This window comes from Dermatophagoides pteronyssinus, unplaced genomic scaffold (genome assembly GCF_027571235.1).
Source record: "Dermatophagoides pteronyssinus isolate colony J.1.1.1.1 unplaced genomic scaffold, Derpt_VIB-CSIC_2022.12 sq0036, whole genome shotgun sequence".
Lineage (NCBI taxonomy): Eukaryota > Metazoa > Arthropoda > Arachnida > Sarcoptiformes > Pyroglyphidae > Dermatophagoides > Dermatophagoides pteronyssinus.
Window position 1 is genome coordinate 62,716 of NW_027461560.1, and position 14,906 is coordinate 77,621.

The window sequence follows — 14,906 nt, forward strand, 5'->3', positions numbered from 1 at the left end:
TCGAATGATAAAAAAAGAAAGATTTTCTCTGTATGCGTTTTTCCCGTATTCCAATTTTGGAAAAAGAAATTTGTTTTATTTCGACAAAAAAGAACCATTTTACGTCATTTGAAAAACTACCGAATATATATTTTAGCTTTTTTAGCTAATCCAGATATGATAAGAAAGAAAAAAAAACCACTCTAATCAATTCGTCGAAAGTAAACAAAAAAAAAAAGAGATGAATATTCAAAGGTGGTATTTTGTTGTTGTTGTTGTTGTTTATAAGATTTGATGATAATTAATTTCAGTGCAACAACAAAAGCAAATAAAAATCTTTCGCATCATTAATTAATTCAATTGATTAATCAATTCATTTGATTGATTGATTGATTGATACATTCGTTGGTTTGTCCGTCATCGTCATCACTTGTTTCTAACTTCATTTTTGTTTTTTTGTTTTTTTTTGGATAACAACGATTCACAAAAAGTTGAAAAAAGAATGTTGCATTTCTTATTTTAAAAACCATTTAAAACAACAACAGAAGAGAAGAGAATGAAACAAAACACAATACACCAAAAAACACATTTGTCATTTGATTGAAATCGTAATTGCAACCAAATGAAAAATTGCAATTATAACCACCGGCAACCACCATCAATATTTAAATTGTTCCACATCATGGATTATTCATTCAATCAATCAATAAATAGAATTGGATGTTTTGCGTGACGATATTCTTTACTTTTTTTTTTGAAATTCATCATATGCATTTCATTTGAATTTTGTTTTTGTTTTCCTGTTCATTTCATCAGGAAAAACAATTGAAAATTATCAATTTTTTTTCAAAAAATATTAATTATCCGATCAGCGCTGATGTGTGTTAATCAATCAAAGATCAATTTTTAAGAACAACAGAAAGAATCATTGTAGATTTAGACAATGTTGCTGAAAATTATTCCAAAAAGGAATAATTGAAATCTTTTTAAAAAAACATTTTTACATTATTCTTCTTCTTCTTCTAACAAATCTTACATGTTAAAGATGAAATCTAAATTCATAGTAGTAATTATCATAATTTTTGTTTGTTTGTTGCTTCAAGTCGTAATTTTACATCCAAAACATTTCTTTTTTTTTTTTTTTGTTCGTTTCATTCAAATTACAAACAACATTACATTCTCTTTTTATTTTGATAATTGATCAAGCAGCAACAAGTATAACAGTTTAGCTTGATTTCAAATCAGGATTTAAAGTTGAATGGAAGGACGTATATATGTGTATACAGACAGACACATACCACAGATGTTTTAAACAAAAAAAACTTGCTAAGATTGATAATGAAAAAATTTTCTGCTTTTTAATTTTCTTTTCATTTTTTTTTAAATGATCCAATCAATCACACATACCTGTATATCAAGGTCGAAATAGTTTTAAAATTCCATTCTTTTTCCATTGCATTATTTTTTTCTCGTTGTTGTTGCTGTAACCCTTTTTATCTGTTTCTTAAATGAAACACAAAAAAGGATATCCTGGGTTAAACAATAAACAATGTACGAGGGTTTAAATTCCTGTTAACACTAATTATGATTATTAATTAGATTTTTTCTTTGTTTGTTCCACTATCGAAACAAACAAAGCATGACGGTTGTTGGTGTTAACACTGTGTGTGTTTGTTGGGCGAATTTGAATGTAAATGATTTTTTTTTCTATTTCAACAACAACAACAAAAATCATTTTGATTTATTTGGTCAAAATAGAAATGTATGTATCAAATTTTTGTTGTTGCATATCAATTTTTCTTCCAATGAAATACAGAAACACAAAAAAACATTTTTATTTCATTAACATAATGCAAAAACATGTTTCTTTTTTGCAGTTTCAGTGGATCAAATATCAATCAATTAAATCAGCAAAGTGACCGGTAGTTTTTTGTTGTTGTTGTTCTTGCATTTGTTGCGTGTTTTGCAAGATCGAAGCAAAGAAAAACAAAATAACGGAAAAGCATTTCCATTTTAATTCATTCATAAATGTCGTATTCTTTTTTTTTCCAGAATCAATCAATGATTATTGTTTCTCTGTGTGTATGTATCGATAGTATTCAGAATTTCAGAATAAAAATCATTATTTGAAATTGAGCTTCTGGGGTAGCCAAACACACGCTTCATACACAGATGGAAAACGCGAATATAAATTATTAATTAGCGAAACCTAAAGGAAAATCGTTTAGAGCAATGTGTGTGTGCGTGAAACATGAAGAAAAATGAAAAACAACAATTCATATTCCAACAAAAAAATATTCTAAATATTGTTTGATTACCAAAGAGAAAAAAACCAAGACCAAAATAATAATAATCTTATCGATCGATCGATATATTAACGGTACATAATAAAAAAATCGATTTAATTCAATCGATCGATTGATTGATTGATTGATTGATTTGTATTATTCACTTGGTTTTATTCACTTGATAAATACATTTTTACTTTCTTTTTTCAATCTATATTTGGATCATAGCTAATTAATAGAATCTTTATGATATGGTTTAGCAGCAGCAGCTGGAATCAATTTTTCAAACAACCCCTTAGCAAAGGAAAATAACATTGAATATTCTGTTGTTTTTGTTGTTGTTTTTTCATGATTCTTTCATTTAGATTTCATAGAAATCAATATTATTATTATTATCATAACCAGATTCAATATTACAACCAAATAAGTGTAAGTGAATCATTTACCATAGTGGTAGATCTGGTGTTCTCTAAGAATTCATTATTCTTTGTTGCTGTTTTGAAAAATAGCTCTCAATACAGAATAACCATTTTGGGTAACATTCACTACCGAATATTAGATGACCAGCAGCTGAATGTTTAACAATTGAAAATTCAGTTTAATAAAATGATTGGATTTTTTTTGGGCAAAGGAAAAAAATATTCAAAATTTTTATTAAACAACAAAATCTGGTTTCCCCAAAATTCTGGTCAAAATATTTTTTTCAACTAAATTTCATTTTTATGCGATAAAATTTGTTTTTTCTTGTAAACAAAACTCCTAAAAATAAGAATAATTTTAAAATTACGTTTTTTTTCATGGTCGGAAAGTAAGAATTTTCAGTTCTTTTATCGTTTTTTTCAGTTTGTCATCGTTGAATATTACTCAAGTGAAAAAACAAAACAATACAAAATTCTCTCTCTTCAATTGAGCCATATGTTGCTAATGATCCCATTGTGAGAACAAGTATCAATGTTTGTTGTTTACTTTCCACCAAGAAAAAAATTCTGGCCGTTTTTGCAGAAAAAAAATTCATTTTATTTACCGTTATGGTTCTTCGTTTGCTTTCGAACCCAGAAGTATGAAATGAAACAAACAAAACAAAAAGAAACGAAAACGAAAACAAAATTCTCGGATTGATCCCGATCATTTCCTCAGATATTTTCCATTATTTTGGTTCTTTGTTGTTGTTGTTGTTGGTGTGTGAGGGTCCTCCGTATCATCATTAATTCTTTTTGTGTGTGTGCCAAAATCTCATGTCATTTATAACAATAATAATAATTAAAGCTTAAATCCATCGACCAAAACAAAAAAGAAATTCTGAAAATTTTGTTGTTGTTGTTTTCGTTACACACACACACAAACACCAAAGAAAGTGTCAATTAATAATCAGGTATTATCCCAATGTCAACGGGATTTATTTATTTTATTTTTTTCGTTTGTAAAAAGAAATTCTGGTCATTTTTTTCAAATTCCATGTTGACGACGACGCAATTTTTTTGTTTCAAAAAATGATTTATATTTTGGGTGGCTGTAGTGGGTTTTTTCCCGGGCTAAATTTCGAAAAAATGTTTCAAACAAAGCAAACAAACAAACAAACAGAATCAATGCGATTCTTTCTTTTTGGTTCGTTAGTCATAAATATTTGATTCGGATACAATGTAATTAGCGGTGGTGGTTGTGTGTTAAATTTTTTTTTTAAATCTTTTCGCAGTCAGATTTTTCAATTTCGATTCTTGATTCTTGATTGAATGGTGGAAGTGTTTGTGTGTGTGTGTGAAATTCAATAAGAATTTCGCTTCAAGCCAAATTGAAAGTTATTAAATTTTTTTTCCCAAAAAAAGATTTGATAATGTCAAAAAATGATTCAAATAAGTTTAAATTGAAAAATTTTTTGTTTTTTCATCCAATAAATTCCAAACAAACAAACAACAAACAAATGAAAAACATTGTGATCAATCAAATCGCCTTCAAGCATCATAAACTTAATTTTCACTTGTTTTTTTTATTTCGTCGTTTTCAGATGTTCATTCATTCATTATTGAAAGTCGTTTTGTTTTGTTTGTTTTTTTTCACTCTTTCAATTCCAATTTTCAAACAAATTTTCTGATTCTACGTTTCTGATTCCATAGAAAAAAATCCATTCGATTCTTAAGTGTCATTTTAAATTAAGATTGCACCGACACCAACACTCACACCAACACACACACATTGTTTGAATGGCAATCTCATTTACGATATATCACAATCTCTTTCTCTGTTTCTTTCTCCATATTCTTTCTTTCGTTCCTTTTTTTTGTTTTGTTTTCTTTCCATTTGAAATGTTTTTCATGTTTGCTTTCTTTCTCTCTCTTTTTTTCGCGCTTTTTCCCTGTTAATTCTTTAGCTCCCACACACAAGCACACACTATACAATTTCATTCATTCATTCATTAATTACAGTGAACCAGTGAAAAAGTTAAATCTAATTTAAGTCACAAATTCGCTGTTATTTGAATCATTTGACATAAGTATTTTTTTCCTTATTTCTTTACGTAAAATGTCTTATTTGACTTTTTTTTTTATTTTCAAATGTGTGATTGTTTTCGGGAAGATATTTTTTTTCTGGCCAATCTTCGAGAAATCACTAACTGTTTTGAAAGGATTATACAAAACAAAATGAAATAAACAAACAAAAGGTTAATTCAATTTAGTTGTTTTTTTTTGTTGTAAAAGCAAAGAATGTTTTTCCTTTGCTTTGAATAGAATCGAAAATTGGATAATGAGAATGAAATCATTTTAAGATTGTAAATTGAAAATGTCAAAACATTGGCTATAAATTGTGTATTGCGATTGAGTGAGTGGATGTGAAATGTGGAGAATATAAAAAAAAATTTGAAACTATCGATACTATCGATAATTTTTGATTTTTTTAAAAACTTTTATTCGACTGTATTTCAAAATTTCATTTCTCAATGGAAATCATCATTGTCATAATCATCATTATTGGGTAATAATTATCAAAATATAAAGATGATTGTCAAGAGAGATCGACAATCAACGAACATCATTATCATCATCATAATAAATTAATTAACATTTTCTAACTGTGTATATAATGTGTACGAGAGAGCGATCCAAAGCAATTTTGCAAACAACAAACTTTTGCTGTTGTTGTTGTTGTTGGAAAACTCGGCAAATAAGAATCCCGATCTTGATGAATAAATTTACTGTTTCATTGCCCTAACAAGCAGTGAGTAAAAAATATGGTTAAAATCCGGAATCGATCCAACAACAAAAAAAAATCTCCAAGAGAAAAAGAACTGCACACACACACCAACAGGGAGAAGAGAAATTGCTTACATGGATGGATGGATGGATGAATGAATGGACAGTCGAAAGTTTGAAAATAAATAAATAAAAAAAAAGTTTCAAATTCCACAATTTATTCAGAGTTTAAACTCCAACAGCAAAAAAAAAAAGATGAACCAAAGCATATGACGAACGAACGAACGAAAAAAAAATTGGCCCATCAAAATCAAATTCAATTCTTGATTCAACATTGAATGATGATGGTTAATAGTGAAATGAGAGAGAGAAAGTGAAATTTGTCAACATTGCCAAGTGTATAATAGGGTCCAACTCATTAAAATTGATAAGTTTTTTTTTTGAGGAGGATATATATATTTTTTTTCTGGAAAAATTTATTTCCATCATCATCATTGATTTGATGGACTCTTTATGAATTGGTCATTTGTTGGTTGCATTTTCAATTTGTTGTTCAGTATTTTTTGATAGTATTTTGATAGAGATGACAAAATAATTTTTTTTTTTCATCACTCTCTCCCCACTCATTCATTCACTTACTGGAATCCTTGGTTATTATCATCATAATTATGGCATTAAATCGAGAGAGAGAGAGAGAGAGAGAGAGAGAGAGAGAGAGAGAGAGAGAGAGAGAGAGAGAGAGAGAGAGAGAGAGAGAGAGAGAGAGAGAGAGAGATTTTTTCTGAAAAATAAATCTCTATAGATTTTTATTTTCTCTCTCTGGTACAAACCCAAACTCATACACTCAGGGGATAAAGACCAGACATAAAACTTTTTTCTTCTTTTTTTCATCAATGATGTTGAATGGAAATGAATCTACGAATGTGATTCGATGAAACATACTCTCAGGTAATGGATCCATTGGATCAAGTTGTTTGTTGATGATGAAAAAAAGAAGGAGGTGGATGATAATAATGATGAACTTTTTTTCTCCCTAAAATCTCTCTCTATACACTATTTCAATCATAAATGACATGAATTTTTTTTCATAGTTGTTTGAAGAATTTAACATTCAACAACAAAAAAGCAAACAAAAATTGTCCAGTTAGATTACTCTGTTTATGTGTGTGTGTGTGTATTTTCAATCCAGAATATTCTTTTCGTATTTCAAAAATGAATTACAATTTTAATGGGCTATTTAATTCTTTATCCTATCATCATTTTCTGGTATGATCATGATCATCATCGTCATATCAGAGAGAAAAACAAAAATGATGTTTCCATAATATGATAACACTGCAATGAAATGAAAAAAGGAAATCCTTACATTTCGGGTTTTTTATTCTAAACAACAACAACAAAAATCTTTATCAAACAAACATTGAGAAGTAAAAACAAAACAATCATATAACAATAATAAATGAAAATTGATCCATCGTTACTATTAGTTTTTTTTTTTCGTTTTTCGGTTATAAAAACCGACAACAAACAAGCAATCCAGATGCAAAAGGAAGAAATCCAGATCCATTGATGATCATTATCATCAATACCATCTTATTGAGTAGTGTGTAGGGTGAATTATTCACTCGATATAATACAAACAACAACAGCGATAATAATGATAAAAAAACCCGCATTTAGACATAGTGAACAACAACGATGATGATGATGAAAAAAAATGTACATTATTGGGTTTAAAATGGACATTATGATTATGATGATGATGATCATCATCAATATGATGGAAAATGATGGCCACCATTTTGTTTTTCTTTTGCATCATTTTAATATCATCATCATGTAAAGCTACATTACATTTCGAGATTTGTTTTTGTTTTGTTTTTGAAAATTACATTTGTAGTTTTGTAATATTCGAGTGTTTTTTCCAAAAAAAACCAGAAAATACCCAAGTTAATACCTTTTACCCCCTCTTTAACCCCCCTGTTATAAAATATTGTGTTACGATATTGATGAATAGAACATAACCAAAAAATTACATAATTGAAGAACATCATAATGTGTAAAATGTTCAGGACAATTTTTTGGGTAAATTTCTGTTCATTTTTCATTATTAATGATGACCGGAAATTGTTTTCATTATTTCATTTTATGTTTTTGTTTGGTTTACATAAAACACTTTTCATTTTCATTTTGGAGCCTTTAGGGCAAAGAAATGGTTAAATAACAACAAACTTCATACATTACATAAATGATGAAAAACTATGAAAATTGAATTGAAAATTCAATTTTCTTGCTTTTCTGGATTTTATTTCCATTCTTTCCCAATTCTCTACATTCGTTCTTCGTTCTAAATTCATCATATCATCAATTTAGACAGTGAACAAATTGAATTTTCTTTTATTTGGGCCTCAAGCGTTTGGCTATGTGTTGTTTATTTTGTTTGACATCATCAAACCAGAAAAAAAAACAAAATCAAAAAAACAAATAAGAAATGTGATAATTGACGTTAGACGTTTCATAATCTAAAACCGGACATTTTTTTTTGTTTCCTTTAATAAAATTTGAAACAAACAAAAAAAACTTGATAATGATATCGATTCTTTTCATCGAGTAACAAACAAAACTCGTAAATTTAATTTTTTGTTTGTTTGATTTTCAAGTTAAATTAAAAATCAACGAAAATTCACTGTAAAATGTAACTTTATGAAAAAAGAAAGAAAGAAAATCTTGACATAACGAAAGATTAAATTCATTTTGTGAAAAAAAATGAAACAAACTTGATTCTGTCTGAATGAAAAAGATTCATCAGTAGTTCGAGCAAATATTGTGTGAACTTTTTGATGGAAATTGTTTGTTTGTTTTTCTTTTCCTGTCTTAAATATATTTCCGATACCGTTTTTTTGTTTGTTTGTTTTTTATCGATATTAGCTGTCCAAACAAATAATATCAAGGAATCAAGAATCAAGAATAATCTTTTCTTCTTCGGTATTAGAAATAGACAGTGTACTTGGCTTCTGAAATCAACAGCAACAAAAATCCCAAAAATAATATTATCCTGTGATACGGTTCTTTGATCTTCTCTTGTCGATGATGATCAACAAAATAGCATCCTTTTTTTTTCTCGGCAACATCCACATTGACCATTTTACGGATTCTGTTAGTTCATTTTCCTTACTGATTTTGTTGTTTGTTTGTTTGTCTGTGTGTTGTCTGTGTGTGTGTATATTACCGTTATATGATGGTGGTTATATAATAATAATAACAGGAAACACATATTAAACACACATTGACTGTCAACTTTTTTTTTGTTAATCTAGATAAATTAAGATTAATACAGAATAAGAATGGGAGAGAGTAGAGAGAGAAAGTGAGGATGTGAAAAGAAAATAACATTTTTGTTTTGTTTTTTGGAAGAAAATGTGTGAAAAAAGTGAACATTGACGACGACAGCAGAAGAAGCAGAAGCAGCAAAAAAAAGAAAGAATCCTGAATTTCATCATCAATATATCGTGGATATATTTATTGAAACGAAGGGGATATGTAAGAAGGAAGAAAAGAGGTTCTTTGTTGACTATTTTTGGATGGGGGTATTTTGTGTGTAAGATGGTGATGATGAGATGGCCAAACCAATGGCCAAGAATCACGAATCAAAGAAAAATTCTGTTCTTTTTTTCCTCTCTTATTTCGACAGTCAAGGGATTTTTTCTGTATCGTGCTGTTTTCTGTTTTCTGTTTTGTTTTTTCACGATCGATCGATTTCAAAACTTCACAAATATCGATACGATCGAAATATAAAAAAAAATCAAAAAACAACAAAACAAAAACAACAAAAACAAGAAATATAAACGTGTCGTAACATTGAGATTATTGATATAAATGTGATTATTTTTCTTTGAAATCAAAAACAAAAAACAAAAACAAAAGCAAAATATATTGGATTCCATTTGGATACGTTTTTTTCTTAATAAAAATAAACTATCATATCACAGACACACACACAGAATCGTTCAAAGAAAAGTCATTTCAAAGGAATCAAAGAATCAGATTTAGGAAAAAAGATTAGAATACAGAATTCTGCTGCTGCTGCTACTGTTGTTGTTGTTGTTGTTGTTGAAATTCATTGATTCCAGCAAAAAAAAAAACTAATAACATGACAATCAAATGACAGGCCAGAAATATATTCATCACCATCATGTCTTTTGCTTGTTTGATTCAATATGATGATGGATGAAACAACAACAACAACCGAAAAACATTAATATTTTGTAATTAACAACAACAACAAAATTGGCCATCATCATCAAATTTATTTGATTTTTTTCATTAACAAATGACAACGATCAGGGGAAAAAAAATTCATTTCCAAAAACTATCCGGGCTATTGGTTTTTCTCTTTCTCTCACTCTCTCTCTCTCATCATATATTTGAAATGAAATTCAAATAACTAATGAAAATCTTTGTCCATTCTTTATTTATCTTTTGGCATCAGAGATATTAAAGGTTTTTTTTTCATTGGAAATTCATTCACATGTTCAAATATGGTCATCGTTTTTTTTTGTTGTTGTTGTTGTTATTGTTCGAATCGATGGAATAAACATGTAACAAAATGATGACAAACAAATAACGAAAAAGGAAACAAAAAATTGTTGTTGTTGTTGTTGTTGATGACAATAATAATAACAACAGTGACAACAACAACAACAACAAGAAACAGAATTGAATTCTGTAAATGGCTAATGCTGTAATAAATAAATATTAAACAACATTGGGGAAAAAAATGAGAGAAAAAAATTCTCTGTATATCCAACGCTAACAACAACGGCTTGTTACAGAATTTTTTTTTTATTTTTTTTTGGTGCTGCCAATGAATTTCTTTCATATGTGACCGAATTGTTCAACCGGGTGGTGGTGGGAAGAGAGAATGAAAATTCAAATAATAAATTTTCATTTTGAAAACAGCGTAATATGTTTTTCTTGCACCCACACCCACCAAAAACAACAACAACAACAACCTTTTCATCGGCGACAACAACAATGAACGAACGGGAAAAAATTGATGATTATGATTTATGTTAAAACAACAACAACAACAAACTGTATAAACTCTTAACACAAACAAACTGAACAACATTATTCGATTTTTATCATCATCATCATCATCAATGATAACAAACAATATTGATACGGAGAATAAAAAAAGTTTGTTGTTTTTCAAAAAACATTATTATTCTTTATCAAACATCAAAGCTGAACATTTTCTGTTAGTTTGTCGACAGAATTTCATTCGTTAGAAAATGAGCGAAAAATTAGAGTTTTTTCGTTTCTCTCATTGATCGGGCAAAAAAAAATTGCCGTAAATCAAAAAAAAATCAAGTTCGATTACTGTGTTGTGTTTCAAAAATAAGTTCCAGAAAGTTTCCCCGGCTTTTCAACCATTTGATTCCAGAAAAAAAAGTAAATTAGAAATCCCTGTTCGCCTTGTTTTGTTGTTTTCCAATGTTATTTATTTACTTATATAACAATAATTCTTGTAATCAAAAGTTGTCAACTCTTTTAACACTTGTGCGACACACTCGACAGTTTCTTCAATGAGTTTCAAATACAATGTGGAACATGCCTTCGGTTTTTATTCGAAACTTTTTCTCCTTATTCACTATATTCTGCACTATTAAACATTATCGATATCAATCTTGGATCATTTTTCAAACCAATCTTATTCTTATTGGATAATTTTCAGCAAAGTTTTCCAAAAAAAAAAACATTCAAAAGAAACAAGTTTTCGTTTTGTTTTTGCTTTTGCTTTTGTCACAATGTGTTTGTGATATATATCTTTTTTTCAAATGAAACCTTTTCATTTGTTCAATCTCATTTGGAGTGAAAATTGTTCATTTTCATCATCTTGTTGTTGTTGTTATGTTTTGTATATTTTAATATTCTTACCAGTTTTTGTTTTCTGGTCAATTTTGGATACAAGTAACACCAGAAAAACAAAACAGAAAAACGAAAACAAAAACAAACAAAACATTAACGAAATCGATCTGAGAGTCGATTATTTTGTTGTTGTTTTTTCGTAATTTCCAAAACAAAATACATTCATTTGTTATCCGTAGAGAAAAAAATAAACGAATTGTTCGGGGGTGAAAAACGAGTGAACTTTCCGGATGTTATTTTCACACGATCATTTTATCTGGTAATAACAAAACAACAAAACAAAACAAATAAATTGATGAACTGATATGTCACAAAGAAACTTGAGACAAGAAAAATAATCCATGAATGAAAAAAAAGGAGAGAAAGTTTTCGTTTTTTAATTCTGGATATTTTGGTGAAAAAAGTGTATATTTTTTAAGAAAAAAATCGATTCTATCGATTGTTTCGTCGCTCACTTTGATTATTGTTTTTTTTTGTTTTTCCTGCCGGGTGTTTTTACTGTTGATGATGATGATCATCATCAACGCCATTTTCATTTTCAAAGAAAAAACAAAATTTCGATTTTTTCTTTCACTCTCAAACTTATCTTGTTAATTTCATTCAATTCAATTTATTCAATGACTGTTTTACACCCCCGTTACAAAACAAAACAAACAAACAAACAAGCAGAATCCTCTTTTTGTTTACAACAAAATTTCAAATTCTGTTGGGGTCGAGAGAATAATAATCCCCTATTCATTTCCTATCATCCCAACTAAAACTAACTAAAACACAAACATCTCTTTAGTGACATTAATGAATATCATTTTCATTTTAATGTGATCCAAAAGAAATGTGACATCTTTTTTTTCTTGAATTCTAAAGTAGAATGTCATTATTCTTGCTTCTTTCATTAATATTCCTTGTTGTTTTATTTTTTTTAAGTAAAAATCAGAATTTTTTTCATTCAAAGACAAATAAACAAACAAAATCCAAGTAGAAAAAAAAACCTAATCAAACAAAAAGCTTGCATTTTTTGCTTTTTCGCTTTCTCTGTGTATGTTTCATTTTCGATTATTTCGATCTTTTTTTTCTGGTTGTTTCTCATTATTCTATCTCTCTCTCTCTCTCCCACTCACAATCGCCACTTTCCTGAACCAGAATTTCAAGCCTACAGAAATAATTTGGATATTACCATAGGATTACATCATCATCATCATCATCATCATAACCCTAGGATCCGGTATTCAATCCTCAATCCTTTTCATAGTGTATATATTGAGAATATTTCCCAGAAAAAAAAAGTTTCAAATTATTTAACCATTTGTGCGTGTGTGTGTGAGGGTGTTTGGTTGAATGGATTCATAGACCTCTCTCTCTATTCTGACTAAATAACTTTGAATTTTTTTCTTCTTCTCCCATTCAGTTATTATTATTATTATTGTATGAACATTTTCAAATTAAATCATAATCATTCATCATTCGAATCAATGATTCGAATTTGTGATTCCGGTTATTATTATTATTTTCTTGATTTGTTTTTCCTTTTCTTTCCTTTTTTTGATTTGAACGACAATCATTACACAACACATGGTTTTGACTTGAACACATTTTACATTTCAAATGTTTAATTGATTTCTTTTCGTTTTAATTTCTTTTCTTCACACAGACATCCATCCATTCCACTTGGAAAGATCAATTTTTTCAGGAAAACAAAAATTCAAGAATTTTGTTCAATACTATTCGATCATCGATTAACATTGAAAGATAAACATAACAACAACGTGAATATTTTGATGGTAATGATCGTGAATTTTTGGTAAAAAAACAAAACAAAACGATAATAATCATAATAATAACGACCATATATATGGTAATAATAATAATCAAATTTGCATATTGTATAACGTTGTTGTTGTTGTTGTTGTTGAAAATTTTCATTTCATGATCATCATCATTGAAACAAACAGCAGCTGTCGATGATGACATGATAATCACCAACCACCAACCACCGCCATATACACGGTAATATGGTGATTATGAGAAATTTTCGAATACAGAATTCTGTTTTTTTGAAGAATATTCATTTGAGTGGTCTCAGTTTTTGCATGAGATACGAAAGGGTTAAAGTAATAAAACAAAATTAGCCTCAAATTTGATCAATTTTTTTGTTGAAAAGCTTAAATTGATCCAAATATTTTCTCTGCTGTTGTTTTTCTATCGATCAACATTCGATTCACATGGTAAAAATAAAAGAAACTGATCATGCTGATTAGCCAATTATCAATTCGAACATTTGAATTGTACATTTGCAAATGTAATTATCTCGGAATTCAAACACCTTTTTTTCACATTAACCATGGATGGTCATTAGATTTATCAATATTTTGTATTCCATTCATATGGATCATTATCATCCTGAAGAAAAATAAAACAAAAGAAATGTACGAATAAGTGCAAACATCAATTAAGATCAATAACACAGTGAAAATGACCATCATCATCATCATCATCAAGCGATAATGAATGACCATTCATTCACATCAACAGCAAAACAAAACAAAAACAAAAAAATCTTGAAAAGATCTTATCAAAATGTAATAAACATTCATTGAATATTGTCCTTTGTGTGTGCCAAAGTGTTTTTGTTTTTTCATTTATTTCATCGCACACATAAATGCATTTTCATTTCCTAGAGAAAATTTTCCTTTTATTAAATGAATGTTTTTTGCGTTTATTCTTTTCTCTTAATTCGCTCAATATCTTCATTCATTCATTCATTTCGCTTCGTTTGGGGTGTTTTAAGTATTTCGATGTGTGTGTATGGCAAACACGAGCCCAAAACCAGAATAAAAAACGCCATCATCATCATCCATGAAAAAAGAGAAATTCGTGTATTGAATTCATAATTTGAAATCAGCGACTATCAAGTGAAAAAAATATGCCAAAAAACTGAAAAAACCCTGCTAAAATCAAATAAGAATCAAGTGAAAATGATCTTTTTTTGAAACACGTTTATTTATGCGTGCTATTTTTGCAATTTCATTGTCTTTCTGGCTTATTTATTTTTTGGAAGAAAAATAAATAAATCTTATTTGATCATCATCATCACCAACATCGATGAAATTGTTGGTTGACAATCATTTTTCATCATTGTTTTCATCATTGGTGGTTATTTCTACGTTGTTTCAACGTATCACGTTCGTAACAACGCGCGTTGACACGCGTCAAATAATCATTTTCGTCTCGTTTTTCTTCTGTTTCGTTTGTTTGCATCGTTTGATTTTTATTATTTTCCTTGAAATAAAATATTCATTTCAGGTTTTTGTTCCTTGATTCTTTTTTTGGTGGTTTTCACTTCCGCCGGATAATGGATGCTTTGATTTTGATTTTGTTTTGTTTTGTTGCCTGTTTAAACCGTGGATTCATGGCGCGAACATAACTTAATCAATTTTGGTTTGCAAAAACTCAAAATCTGTTTTGTTTTTTCGCTTCTGGCTCTTTCTGGATTTGTTTTGTTTGTTTGGATCATTCAATTCTGAAT

General features: G+C 28.6%; 1 protein-coding gene across 6 annotated transcripts in view; it reads left to right on the forward strand.

Annotated features, from left to right (window-relative positions):
- The window catches only part of LOC113798157 (uncharacterized), a 35,767-nt gene that overhangs the window by 703 nt on the left and 20,158 nt on the right, over positions 1–14,906 (forward strand). The window contains exons 1-2 of one of the 6 annotated variants that reach the window (XR_012847013.1): positions 10,892–10,906; positions 13,032–13,235. The exons of 1 other annotated variant lie outside the window; for it this stretch is intronic. The gene's annotated coding sequence lies outside the window, so the exon portion shown is untranslated. Of the gene's footprint in view, positions 1–10,891; positions 10,907–11,627; positions 11,643–13,031; positions 13,236–14,906 lie in introns of those variants that run through there. 4 more of the 6 variants (XR_012847014.1, XR_012847010.1, XR_012847012.1 and 1 more) reach the window with 4 other exon arrangements.